This window comes from Aphis gossypii, unplaced genomic scaffold (assembly GCF_020184175.1).
Source record: "Aphis gossypii isolate Hap1 unplaced genomic scaffold, ASM2018417v2 Contig00772, whole genome shotgun sequence".
NCBI classification, from domain to species: Eukaryota; Metazoa; Arthropoda; class Insecta; order Hemiptera; family Aphididae; genus Aphis; species Aphis gossypii.
Window position 1 is genome coordinate 23,754 of NW_026083275.1, and position 11,895 is coordinate 35,648.

Sequence of the window (11,895 nt, forward strand, 5' to 3'; positions counted from 1 at the left end):
TTATTATATTATACTTATTTTTATATTATTTGTTATTATTTATTATTTTTTTTTTACGAATAATAATGAATTATTAATATTAGTATTAACGTGGTGATGGTGGTGCGCTAAATGGTACTTCATCATATATTTCTGAAGCAAAATTCCCAGTGCCGCAACTAGACATCATGTAGTAGGTGTGCAAACCTTAATTTGGGGCCTAAATATAATTTTCAAAAATGTATAATGGAATCCAGATGGTATTGAATTACCTAACTTTATTAAACTACCTATATTTAAATTGTTTAGAGACAATATTACACATGATTTTAATATTTTTTAGATTTATCAAGTTATTTTACACAAACATACTTTTAATCTAATGTTGAGTATAATAATTTGAAATGTTACAAAACTAATAAATATTATATATAAGGAATTATTTTTATTTTGCATGATAAACAATGGTATTTTATTATATTTTAACTGTTTTTCTGTTCTAAGAATTATTATTAAATATGCAATCTGCATCAAAATATTGAGGCCGTTGCCAACAAGTAGACAATTAGGGATGTTATTTGATTGTATTATTGTAATACAATTATAAATGTAATATGATCAAATTTGTTTTAGATTCTGAACGAAGTGATGAATGTATTGATTTTACAATGATGTATGTTTTTTTTGTGTCTGTGTCTTTTTTGAAAAACAAAAAAAAAAATGACGGAAAAACGGGAATTTTTACGCAAAATAGATTTTTTTATATGGTTGTATGTAATTCAAAAACTAATCACTGTAAATACTTGACATTTTCACCAAATATTTATGTTAGTATTATCTATATACAGTTAAATTTTCAAAAATTTTTGATTTTTTTTGAGTTATTTATAGACTACTGAAATTTTCGATTTTTATGCGAATTTTTTTTTTGAAGTATCGGTAAAAAATTTTTGATGACCAAAAAAAACTTGAAAATTTAATACAAGGTTCTTTATGAGTTGTTCTTATTGTAGCTAAGAAAAACTAAAAATCTTTGTCACAATTTTTTTTTATAAGCGTTTATAGTTCAAATTTTTACGAAATCTGTTGAAAACGCGAAAATTCGCAAGTAATTTTGAAGTTGAAATCATAAAAATTGTTGTGTTAATAACTAAAGATTAAAAATACAATACTAAGTTTTCCATAAGTTTTCCTTCAAGTATCTATAGAGAAAACTCGAAGCATCATTATAGGAAAATATTTAAGTGCGTTTGAATTTTAAATTCTTACGAAATATCGTAACGATAACGATTTATCCTCAAACGATTTTAAATATTTGTTATTATTCAAAAAATATAAGTCGTAGATACAAGAAAAATTTTCCAGTTATTTAGATTGGCATTTTCTTTACATGATTTAATTTTCAAAATATTTTGACTTTTTTTGAGCTATTTATAGACAACTGAAATTTTCAATTTTTCTGAAAATTTTTTTTGAAGTGTCGATAAAATTTTTTTGGCCATATCAAAATACTTGAAAATTGTATACAAAGTTCCTCATATGTTATTCTTATAGTGATTAAAAAATTATAAGAATACATATGCACAATTTTTTTTATTAGCATTTGAAGTTCAAATATTGACAAAAATTCGTCAAAATCATGAATATTTGCAAATTATTTTGTAGGTATAATTCATAAAAAATTTTGCATAAGTAGCTAAGAGTCGAAAATTTAATACAAGATTTTTCATAAGTTTAGCTTACAATAATTATAAAAGAACTTAAATTTTGGTGTATTCAGGCCATTAAAACGAAAACCACCTTTTTCACCAACCACTGGAAATTATATCCTAGGACCTAGACTGACAAATTATCTTCGTTCAGAATCGTCATTCGTATACAATGATTACTATCATTGGATTCAAATTTAACACTCCTAAAATATATAATAGTGATCCACACGGTACCTAATGTACAGCAGAGCAGTACCTACTTACCCGCTTTTTTATATTATTTCTTTTACTTCAAATAAAATTTCAACAATCACAGTTAAAAATTAATTTTAAGACATCGATTTGGGGGCCTACATATATACTAAATTGGCCTGGGGCCGGTGTGCAATGCACACCTTGCACACCCGGTAGTTGCGGCACTGAAAATTCCCCCTTCTTACATTTCGTATTTGTGATCTATATTTAGCCAATCTTCTTGGTATATCAATCACTTGGCGATTGCTAACGTATCTACATTTTAATAGTATATAATATATAGCTATTATTAATATAATAGATAGTGTGGTGATACGGTTATCACCACTACACCGCGGACGCATATAAGCATACCATACATTGCTAGAGACCCATAGGCAAATCGCGAGTTCTGATTGGTTGTATTTAACTGGTGATAACAATTCGAATTTGGAACACTGATAAGTGATATTATTATTATCTGATTTCAATTTCTTTTTTCTTTTTTTAGTCTAAACATTAAGTGTGGATGCAATTAAAATTGTTAATTATTAAGTTTATACATCTTAACACAGTTATTACTTAAAAATAAAAATAAAAGCTACTTGTCAGTTTTTCAAAAATTATGATAAAAAATCAAAATCAGTTATAAATACAAATAATAATAATAATAATAATACAAATGTCAAGTTATAAATACAAATAATAATAATAATAATACAACTGTCAAGTTATAAATACAAATAATAATGATAATAATACAAATGTCAAGTTATACATACAAATAATAATAATAATATTACAATTAATGTCACATTTTAGTACACATTTTTATAAAATAAACATAGTAATAATAATGATCCATGGCTCTTGGCATTTGGCTGGTTTGAATTTATATTAAGTCCTAAATTTCTTTTCCTTTTTTTGGAGCGTTTTCACCTTTTGGAGGTCTTCCTCCTAATAAACGTTTGCTTCCCCTAGTTACACCTACAGCTCTCCTTGCAATTGTAGTGGGCTGTACTTTAATTCTAGCACCATCTCTATGTCTTGTTGGTATACAGTTACCAGCTGTGTGCAAAAAGTGTTCCCGTTGGCCTTGAGTTTTAATTTTTTTAAGTTTTTCTTCTAGTTTATTAATACCACTTAGTGATGACCCATACAAAGTATTACAAGAATTTAATAAATTTATCACATTTTCAAATTTAGTATTATTATTAGTACTTGTCTCTTGAATAAAATTTGTCCTGTGTTGTTCGATGTTATTATGGCTTTTATCATTTTCTTTACTATTAACATTTATTTCTTCTGATACATTTCTTCTCTCTGGGTTTCCGCTATAAATGGATCATAAAAAGACTTATCTAGAACTTTATCTCCAAATGCAATTTTAGCTATTATAGCGGTCCATTGGAGTTATTAAAGGAAAATTAACCGATTTTATATTAAAAAACTGATATATTGCATACTGGTGTTTACAAAATTTCCCTGCCAAGGCAGAAGGGCATGAACAGATTCCACTTTTGATATCTACATAATATAACATACTTTGTTCTTTTTCACTTGGCACCAAAAACTCATGATCATTTTCTTGAATTATCTTTTCTTTATTTAAAAAAGTAACTTTTTTCATCATTTTTCGAAGAGTTAATCTAGTCGATGAAGTTCTACTATCAGCATATTCCCTTAATCTTCGCTTATAATAACCTTCTAAAGCCGTACTTGTCAAATCAATCAAAGCTAAAACGTTATAAGCTTTTACTCGTCCTAGAACATGATCTTTGTAAAGTCTTACAGCTACTTCACAATAATTGTTTGTCACATGTCCCCTAGAAGTACCATCTCTATAACACAAACACCAATCTTCTTTATATGACCAATAATTTTCTAAGTATTTTTTCCACTGAGAAAATTCAACGTTTTCAATTCCTTGTCTATACGCACATTCTGCTTCAATGACCCTTTCTGCGTATAATATGTTTTGAAAGGTTTTCATTAAGGGCTTGCGTTTTTCCTTTGGAATTTGGTGATTACTATCCCACAACCAACGCCAAACTGCTTGTAAAACGTGAAATGTACAAAGCAGAGTTTTACTTTTGGGCCAAACTTGGTTTATTGCATTTGTTTCTGCTGCACTTTGATCAGTAAGAAAGATATTGGGATACTCCCGACCACAAAAACTTTCAGGAATAGCCTCATTTATTAATTTGAACCCTTCGCAATAACTTTCATAAGTTTGACCCATTGTTATAATTATTGCCAGAGGTATTGCTCCTGCTGCACTTGGACACATAATAAATGTAATTGAATGATTTTGTGGGTCACATGCACTAGTGCTATCAACAAATATTATTTCTTGAGCCTCTTTCATTTGGTAAGCTCTTCTCATAATCGGAGTTACCACAATTACAGAAAATGGGTTTTCTTTAAATAAAACGGTTATACCATTTTCACTGTAAACTTTTTGTTTCTCTTTCAGTTTCTGAAAAAATATTGGTAAAAATCTCATAGTAGTACATTAATTATTTTATAAAGTAATTTTGTACCTATATTATTTTGTGCAGTACGTTTAGTTAGAATTATTAAAAGGTTACCTCAATTAATCCCTTGTCAGTACGTGGTCCCAGATTCAAATTTCTCCAAGTATCATGTCAGTTGCGAATTGTCCTGTAGCATGGATTTATACTACCATTAGCTAAACTTTCTAGCATAAAGTCCTCTTTGAGCTCTATTAACTGTTCATGATATTTTTGCGCTTCTGCGATACCCATTCCGCTGTCAAAATATACATTGAAAATGTCTCTAACATTATTGTCTGCTGGAAGGAATCTTAGACTCTCGGCCGATTTTATACTGTGTGTATGGTTATCATTTATTTCAATGGAACAAACTAAACCTCTCTGTAAGATGTATATTAAATAACTACAAAATATTGATGAAACAAATAAACACAATAGGCGTAACTTCATAGGTTTTATTATTGGTCTATCCATATTTGCGACATTTTATAAGCCCTGGTTTTTTGTATAAAAAGTTACTTAAAGTTTATTATTTCAGTATTTATTTTATCATAGTTTTATTATTGCATTTTAGATTCTGAACGAAGTGATGAATGTATTGATTTTACAATGATGTGTGTCGATAAAATTTTTTTGGCCCTATCAAAATACTTGAAAATTTTATACAAAGTTCCTCATGTGTTATTCTTATAGTGATTAAAAAATTATAAGAATACATAGGCACAATTTTTTTTTATTAGCATTTGAAGTTCAAATTTTGACAAAAATTTGTCAAAATTATGAATATTTGCAAATTATTTTGTAGGTATAATTTATAAAAATGTTTGTATAAGTAGCTCAGAGTTGAAAATTTAATACAAGATTTTTTATAAGTTTAGCTTACAATAATTATAAAAGAACTTAAATGTTGGTGTATTCAGGTCATTAAAACATAAACCACCTTTTTCTCCAACCACTGGAAATTATATCCTAGGCTGACAAATCATCTTCGTTCAGAATCGTTTTTCGTATACAATGATACCTATCATTGCATTCAAATTTAACCTACCCTAGTCCGAGGTCAACCCCACCCCTAATGTACAGCTGAACGGTACCCACTTGCCCACTTTTTACTGTTGTTTATAAAGTTATTTATAATTAAAAATTTATGTTTTTTTATGAGATTTAATCATTGTTGTTAACAGTTTCTTGATTGTATAACTTGTAGTCTATGCTGTAATAATTCAACTTTCCAAAATTTTATGTTGTAATTATTTATTCTCTCTTACCAAAATAGTACAAGTTACACCTATAATAAAACTCAATCATTTATTTTTTCTATAAAGCATGTATGTATAATGTATATTGCACATCAAATATAACTCACAAATTCATATAGACAAATATTTATTCACAGCATTATAAAATAGTATTGTTCTTTCCAAAATTTGTTAAAAAAAAAAAAAAAAAAACATTAACACATTAAATAGGTACTAAGACATTTTTAAATATATCCACATTATTTAATTTGTTACTTCTTAATTTGAAAATGTATACATTAAAATAATCACAATACAAACATGTAATTCACATTTTGTTTCCATTAAACTAAATTCTTCAAACATTCAAAGCATTGACCCGTTGACAATGTAGTTTATCTTTGATGAAGTATGAACAAGGACAGCAGTTTTGTAGTTTTGAAACATAAAAAAAAAATTAAAAAAACAATGTAGTTAATATTTGTCAATTTCTTATAGGTATATTTATACTAAAATACTATTAGGTATAGTAGATATAAGTGTAAGTTAAATCTAATTGTATGTAGTAATGAGAGTAAAAACCTAAATTCACTTCTAAAAACTTTGTTTGTAAAATAACATTAACTTAGAATAGTATGTTAAAAGATTACCCAATAAAATTATACTAAAAAATTAAATAACGAGAAATATACTGATTCTGTAATAATTATCAAAAAAGCACTGGGCAATAAGCATAGGAAAACAGATCTTTTTATAAAATAGTGATACATAATTTATAATTAAAATAATTATTATGGTTATCATAAGACATTTAAACATTAATAGTTCAATAAATAAACTTAATTTAACTCAGCCTTAATGAATGGATCCTTTTTTCTTGTAGATATAGTGTCTATTTTTACTGTTGCCTTTATAGTTGCTGGGCAATCAGCATTTTTTGAGAGGCCTTTTTTATTGTCATCTCTACTAGGCTTTTGAAATGCACTATGATGGCAAACAAATTTTTTTCTACAAAAATTTTTATTTTAATACCTATACAATACCTTAAGATGCTATTGTGTAAGTATAATAATTCATTACTTACGAACACACTATTCTTGTTCCGTTTGGAACACTAGATCGGAAGTTCCAATGGGTATTATTTAACTTTCCAAACTCATCAACCCAAGTATTTATTTCATCTATTGATTTGGCATTACATCTTAATTCAACGACACTATCATGAGTTTTGGTTATTTCATACTCAAATGATGCTGGAAAAATCATTTTTTCAAAATTCTACTTCTACAGATCGTTAAAAATTTTAAAAATCTTAATTGCACCCACACTTAATGTTTGATAACAATAATATCACTTATCAGTGTTCCAAATTTTTTTCCACCACGCGCCGCCCGAACCGCGGGTTCCCGACCTGGTGGCATCGCTTCGCAAATCAATGAGCCAACTGCGCTATACACCTGGTACGAACCACGACGCACGACGTGCTACGTTCGTGCCCGCCGACCTGAACCAAGTAAGCCACATCTTCATAAGAATCGACGCTGTCAGGCCGCCGCTCCAACCGCGCTACGAGGGACCTTTCGCCGTTTTGGAACGCCGCGAAAAAACTTTCAAGGTACAACGCGACAATTCGACAGCCTGGATTTCCATCGACCGTCTCAAACCAGCTTCATCCCGCGTGAAGACCCGATCGCCGACCATTCCTACGCGCGTAATTCCGTTTGAAATTTTTTTCTTTTCGCCGAGGGGGAGTAATGTGGTGATACGGTTATCACCACTACACCGCGGACGCAGTGTAGTGCGTACTACATCGTCGCCGCGTTAGCGCACAATTATTGTATTATTATATTATCGTATTATTGTATTATTATATTATTGTATTATGTGTCTTGTGTGTTATATCTATGTATGTGCATTTTAGCGACGCGCGATCTCGCGTTTCCCCCCGCCAGCCCGTACGAGCGACCGTCCGCGATTCTCGGTTCGTTACGGCCGTTACGCGGAATTCGCGGTTCCCGTTTTGGCACTCTTTTGTCGACATCCGAACTGTGAACTTTGTTTTTTCCACGACAACGCAAAAATCACGCCGCGCGTATATTTTTGTCTCCGCGAGCATCAATACCCTTTCATACCGCTGTATTTATTTATTTTATTATAAAATACGTTTACCCTCGTTGTTTCTCTACAAATAAAAAGTTTTATTTGTCAAGCTTGTTGTTGTTTGTAGTAATTACCTTTTCTTACTTCGAGCTCCGATCGAAGCTCGTAAGTTATTGGCTGATAGTGTGCCAACAAAAGCCACTATCACCACATTAGTATAGCCAAAATTATTGTAACATACAAAAGATTCGAATGTATGAACTGGTGTTTTTGACTTTGTTCTCTAATAACTTCCTCGTCTATCATTTGCTGAATCTCATCAAGTGACCTTGACACACTATGCAGATCTGTTAATTGTATTTTTGTTGTATTATTCCATACATCGCTCAATTTATATTTATGTATATGTTCAGGTATTTTATTAAATATATTCTGTATTTTAGTATTAGGTACAAAATCTTTATAATTTGTACTCGAAATATCCTCTATAGGAGTCAACACTGCGTCACGTGTGAATACTTGACAATTTATGTCTAATATAGTTATTGCACCTGAAACCTTAACTTCTTGAACGAACGATTCGGGTAAATCTGTGCAACTTATTGTTAAAGTATCATCTCCAGCATGTATCCATGTGTTTTTATTAAGAATTCTGTGGTAAATGTTTCTAACTAATGGAAATTTGTTGCTACTACATCCCGTTTGTAATGCATCCGGTGTTTTAAATATTTGCATTCCACATGGTGTATTATCATTGTTATCTAACATTGGCTGTGTAGCCTTGCATATTCTGCATATTGCTGTTTCAATGCAATCCTTTATCTCTTTTCCGTGTAGGTAGTAAATTGTTTTCTATCCTTAGTTATTGCAACGTAAGTATATGTATTTGTGGAAATATACCATGAGTCAACTCCGTCTTCAACACATTTTATTGGTATAGGTATTATATTATATAATGAAAGTTCTACGTCGACAACCAATGGTATTCTTGTAATAAATACCAATTGTTCATTTTCATAGTATACGCTTATTTTTGTTATTTTTAAAAATTCACTTAATTCTGATGCTTCTGTTCCCATAGGTATAGCATATTGTTTTTTAATTGTTCGTTCTGCTGTTTTCAATGTTAATGCAAGTTCTTGTGGTGTCATAAGACTTGGATGTATTAACCCCTCTCTTGCAGCTGATATTATCTGTTCCAACGTTGAGGTTTCATACGCATACTGATTAGTTATTATAGTGTATAGATTATGGACTTCGTCAGCCAATAGTAAATCTAATACGTCATCAGTTATATTCTGTAATTGCATCATTCTCTCATGTAATTTTTGTTCTTTAGTTGATATTTCTTTATATAGTGCCTCTGTTTGATTTAGTGAACTAGCAATCTTTTTAACTGCTGTTTTTACTACCGTTGTTTGTGATTTCACTATGTGTAAAATATTAGCTCCTGTCTCCTCTGTTTGTTTGATTGCTTCTCTAGTTTTCTTTGCACATTTATCATCACATACACCAAATAATGTATACATGGCGTTACCAACAAAGTTTATTAATCCCCTTTTGTTTCGTTTATTTTCTTGATAACCATCGGTTTGATTAACACTACCTCCTAATGACATATACAATCGTTCCTTTTGATTAGTTATTTCATCATATAAATCAGTTATTACTATTTGATATTTCCCACACAAATCTATATGACGTTTGTCAGTACATATATTTGTTATATTTTTCATTTTCAAACCTAATAAGTCATACTTTGTATTATATTCCTTAAGTGAAAAATACGTAACCAGTTTATACTCTGCTCCTATCACCTTAGTGGGGCCTAAATTTTCATAATAAAAAACCTTGGATTGTTCATAGGGTACATATGTATAATATTCCGATGAATTTATTTCATTAGCACTGTTAAGTCCAACCATCATCACCAATCTAAAAGTAAAAATTATACCTTCATTATAGTACTACTTAATAACATCTAGTTATATGGTTTGTTAGTTTATTACATATCATTAATTATTATTTTTTTTTTAAACAAACTTCCTTAATCTATTAATTTATACTATAATTTTATATTTAATTAATCATTTGCTTTATCATTATAATACCGTTTTACATTATTTTTATGTACGGTAATGCCTCGTCGGCCACGTTGTATAACTATATTTTCATCTCCTATTACTTCAATTACTTCATATGGTCCTAACCATAGTGAATTAAGTTTGTTTTTATGTGCGTTATCTTTTAAAAGTACTAAATCTTTCACGTGTATATTTACATGATTCTCATTTTTGTCATATCGGTCCTTACTTTTTACTTTGTGTTCAATTAACTTCTCTCTCGCTAATTTATGTGACACTTGCAAGTTGCATGCTCTGTTTCAAATCATATAAATAATCATCATAATTATATTGCGGCTCTGGCTCGGATTTTAATTAATCGGTATTTCTAACGTACGCCCATACACTAACGCGTATGGTTGAAAATTAGTTGATGTGTGTACCGTTGAATTATATATAAAAAATGCATATGGTAACAAATGATCCCAATTATTTAAATTCTTATCCACATAATGTCTTAAGTACTCGGCCAAAGTTCTATGTGATCTTTCGAGACCTCCATTTGTTTGTGGTCTAAAAGGACTAGTATTAACTTTATTTATTTTTAACAATTTGCAAACTTCCGTAAATGTTTTGCTAAGGAAATCCGTTCCCTGATCTGTCAATATCGTTCCCGGTATTCCATGTACACACACGAAATATATAACAAAAGCTTCCGCGACCGTGTTTGCCTGATGATTAGGTATTGGTACTCCTAACGTGTATTTAGATAAGTCATCTTGCATTGTTAAAATATAGTTATTACTAGACAAGGTCGTTGGTAATGGACCTACAATATGTAATGAATTTTTTATATCTACTGAGAATTCAGTTTTTTATTCATTAGCAAAATAATTTTATTGATTTATAACAACATACATAGATTAAATAGTTATACATTGAATTAAGTATACATATGGTCATGATAATATTATACAAAATAGTTACACAGGATTATTATTTCGCGAGTTTATATAATATTAATATATCGGTTTTGATATTAGTTATATTCACAAACATGTAGATATAAATTTTTTAACTACTTACAATTATTCGGGATATACGTTAAAATGATGTTAACCGACGTAATCACGAGTATAAAATGAGACAAATTAATGATAGCTTGTGTTTGGCGTAATATTTTACGTAAATGTAAAAAGGTATAGATATATTATGTAGGTATATTACGGCGGCGATATTGGATCGTATAATGCGGGTGCTATCGCAGCGGCAAAAAACACGTATATATAGATATAGTTATATGTATGGCAACGGACACGATAACAGCGGCGATTGCGGCGCGGCGAACAATTTCTAACGGCGCGGCGGAAGACACACTCTGGCACGTGGCTAGTCGGCCGACTGCTTCTAGTCGTCCAATAGCCGTCGGTTAGGAGGCCGAGGCCGATTGGAGACCGAGAGCTGCAGTAGCCAGGTATTAGACACGGTCAGAGCGTGTCGGGAAGTGAATCCGGTACCGATAGGTGCGTCTTATGAATTTCGGTAGAAGATGTGCAGCGGAAGTGTAATGTCAGGAGTCGGACTATAGGTGGATCTTGATTATATAGTAAGACATGGGCGGCAAAATCAAGTTTACCATTTCTACCGATACTGTTTTAGTTATTTGATATAACAGCGACATGGGGGCAAATAAACCGATATTAAATGATTTCTAAAATTTATTACAGCCTATTAAGATATGTTAATCACCTCGATTGGATAACTAATTTGGCTATCGTTAAAAACTATTGCCCTTGCGCGCTCTCTGTTGTAACAATTAAGCGTGAACTGTTTGTAATGTCGTGAATCAAATACTACTAGCGGTAGTGTTGTGTTCGTTACAAATATCTAAAAATATTTTTTCAAATGGTTTTGTACTTGTTGATGTAATAGCCATTGGTTGTTTTACATGCCGATTTGAAATTTTATTTACTTGACACGATGTACAATTTTTTACGTACTTTTTAACATCATCTTTCATACCTTTCCATCTAAATTGCTTCTGTATGCGTGT

At 30.5% G+C, this 11,895-nt stretch overlaps 1 long non-coding RNA gene and 1 pseudogene across 1 annotated transcript; both read right to left on the minus strand.

The window, feature by feature from the left end:
• Positions 1–2,743: 2,743 nt before the first annotated feature.
• Positions 2,744–4,915, minus strand: LOC126555268 (uncharacterized; annotated as a pseudogene).
• Positions 4,916–6,012: 1,097 nt separating this feature from the next.
• On the minus strand, positions 6,013–8,739 carry LOC126555272 (uncharacterized). The gene is made up of 3 exons (XR_007606801.1): positions 7,006–8,739; positions 6,764–6,932; positions 6,013–6,078 (listed from the first exon to the last, which is right to left on the minus strand). It is a non-coding gene; the product is annotated as an uncharacterized LOC126555272 (long non-coding RNA).
• Positions 8,740–11,895: the final 3,156 nt, after the last annotated feature.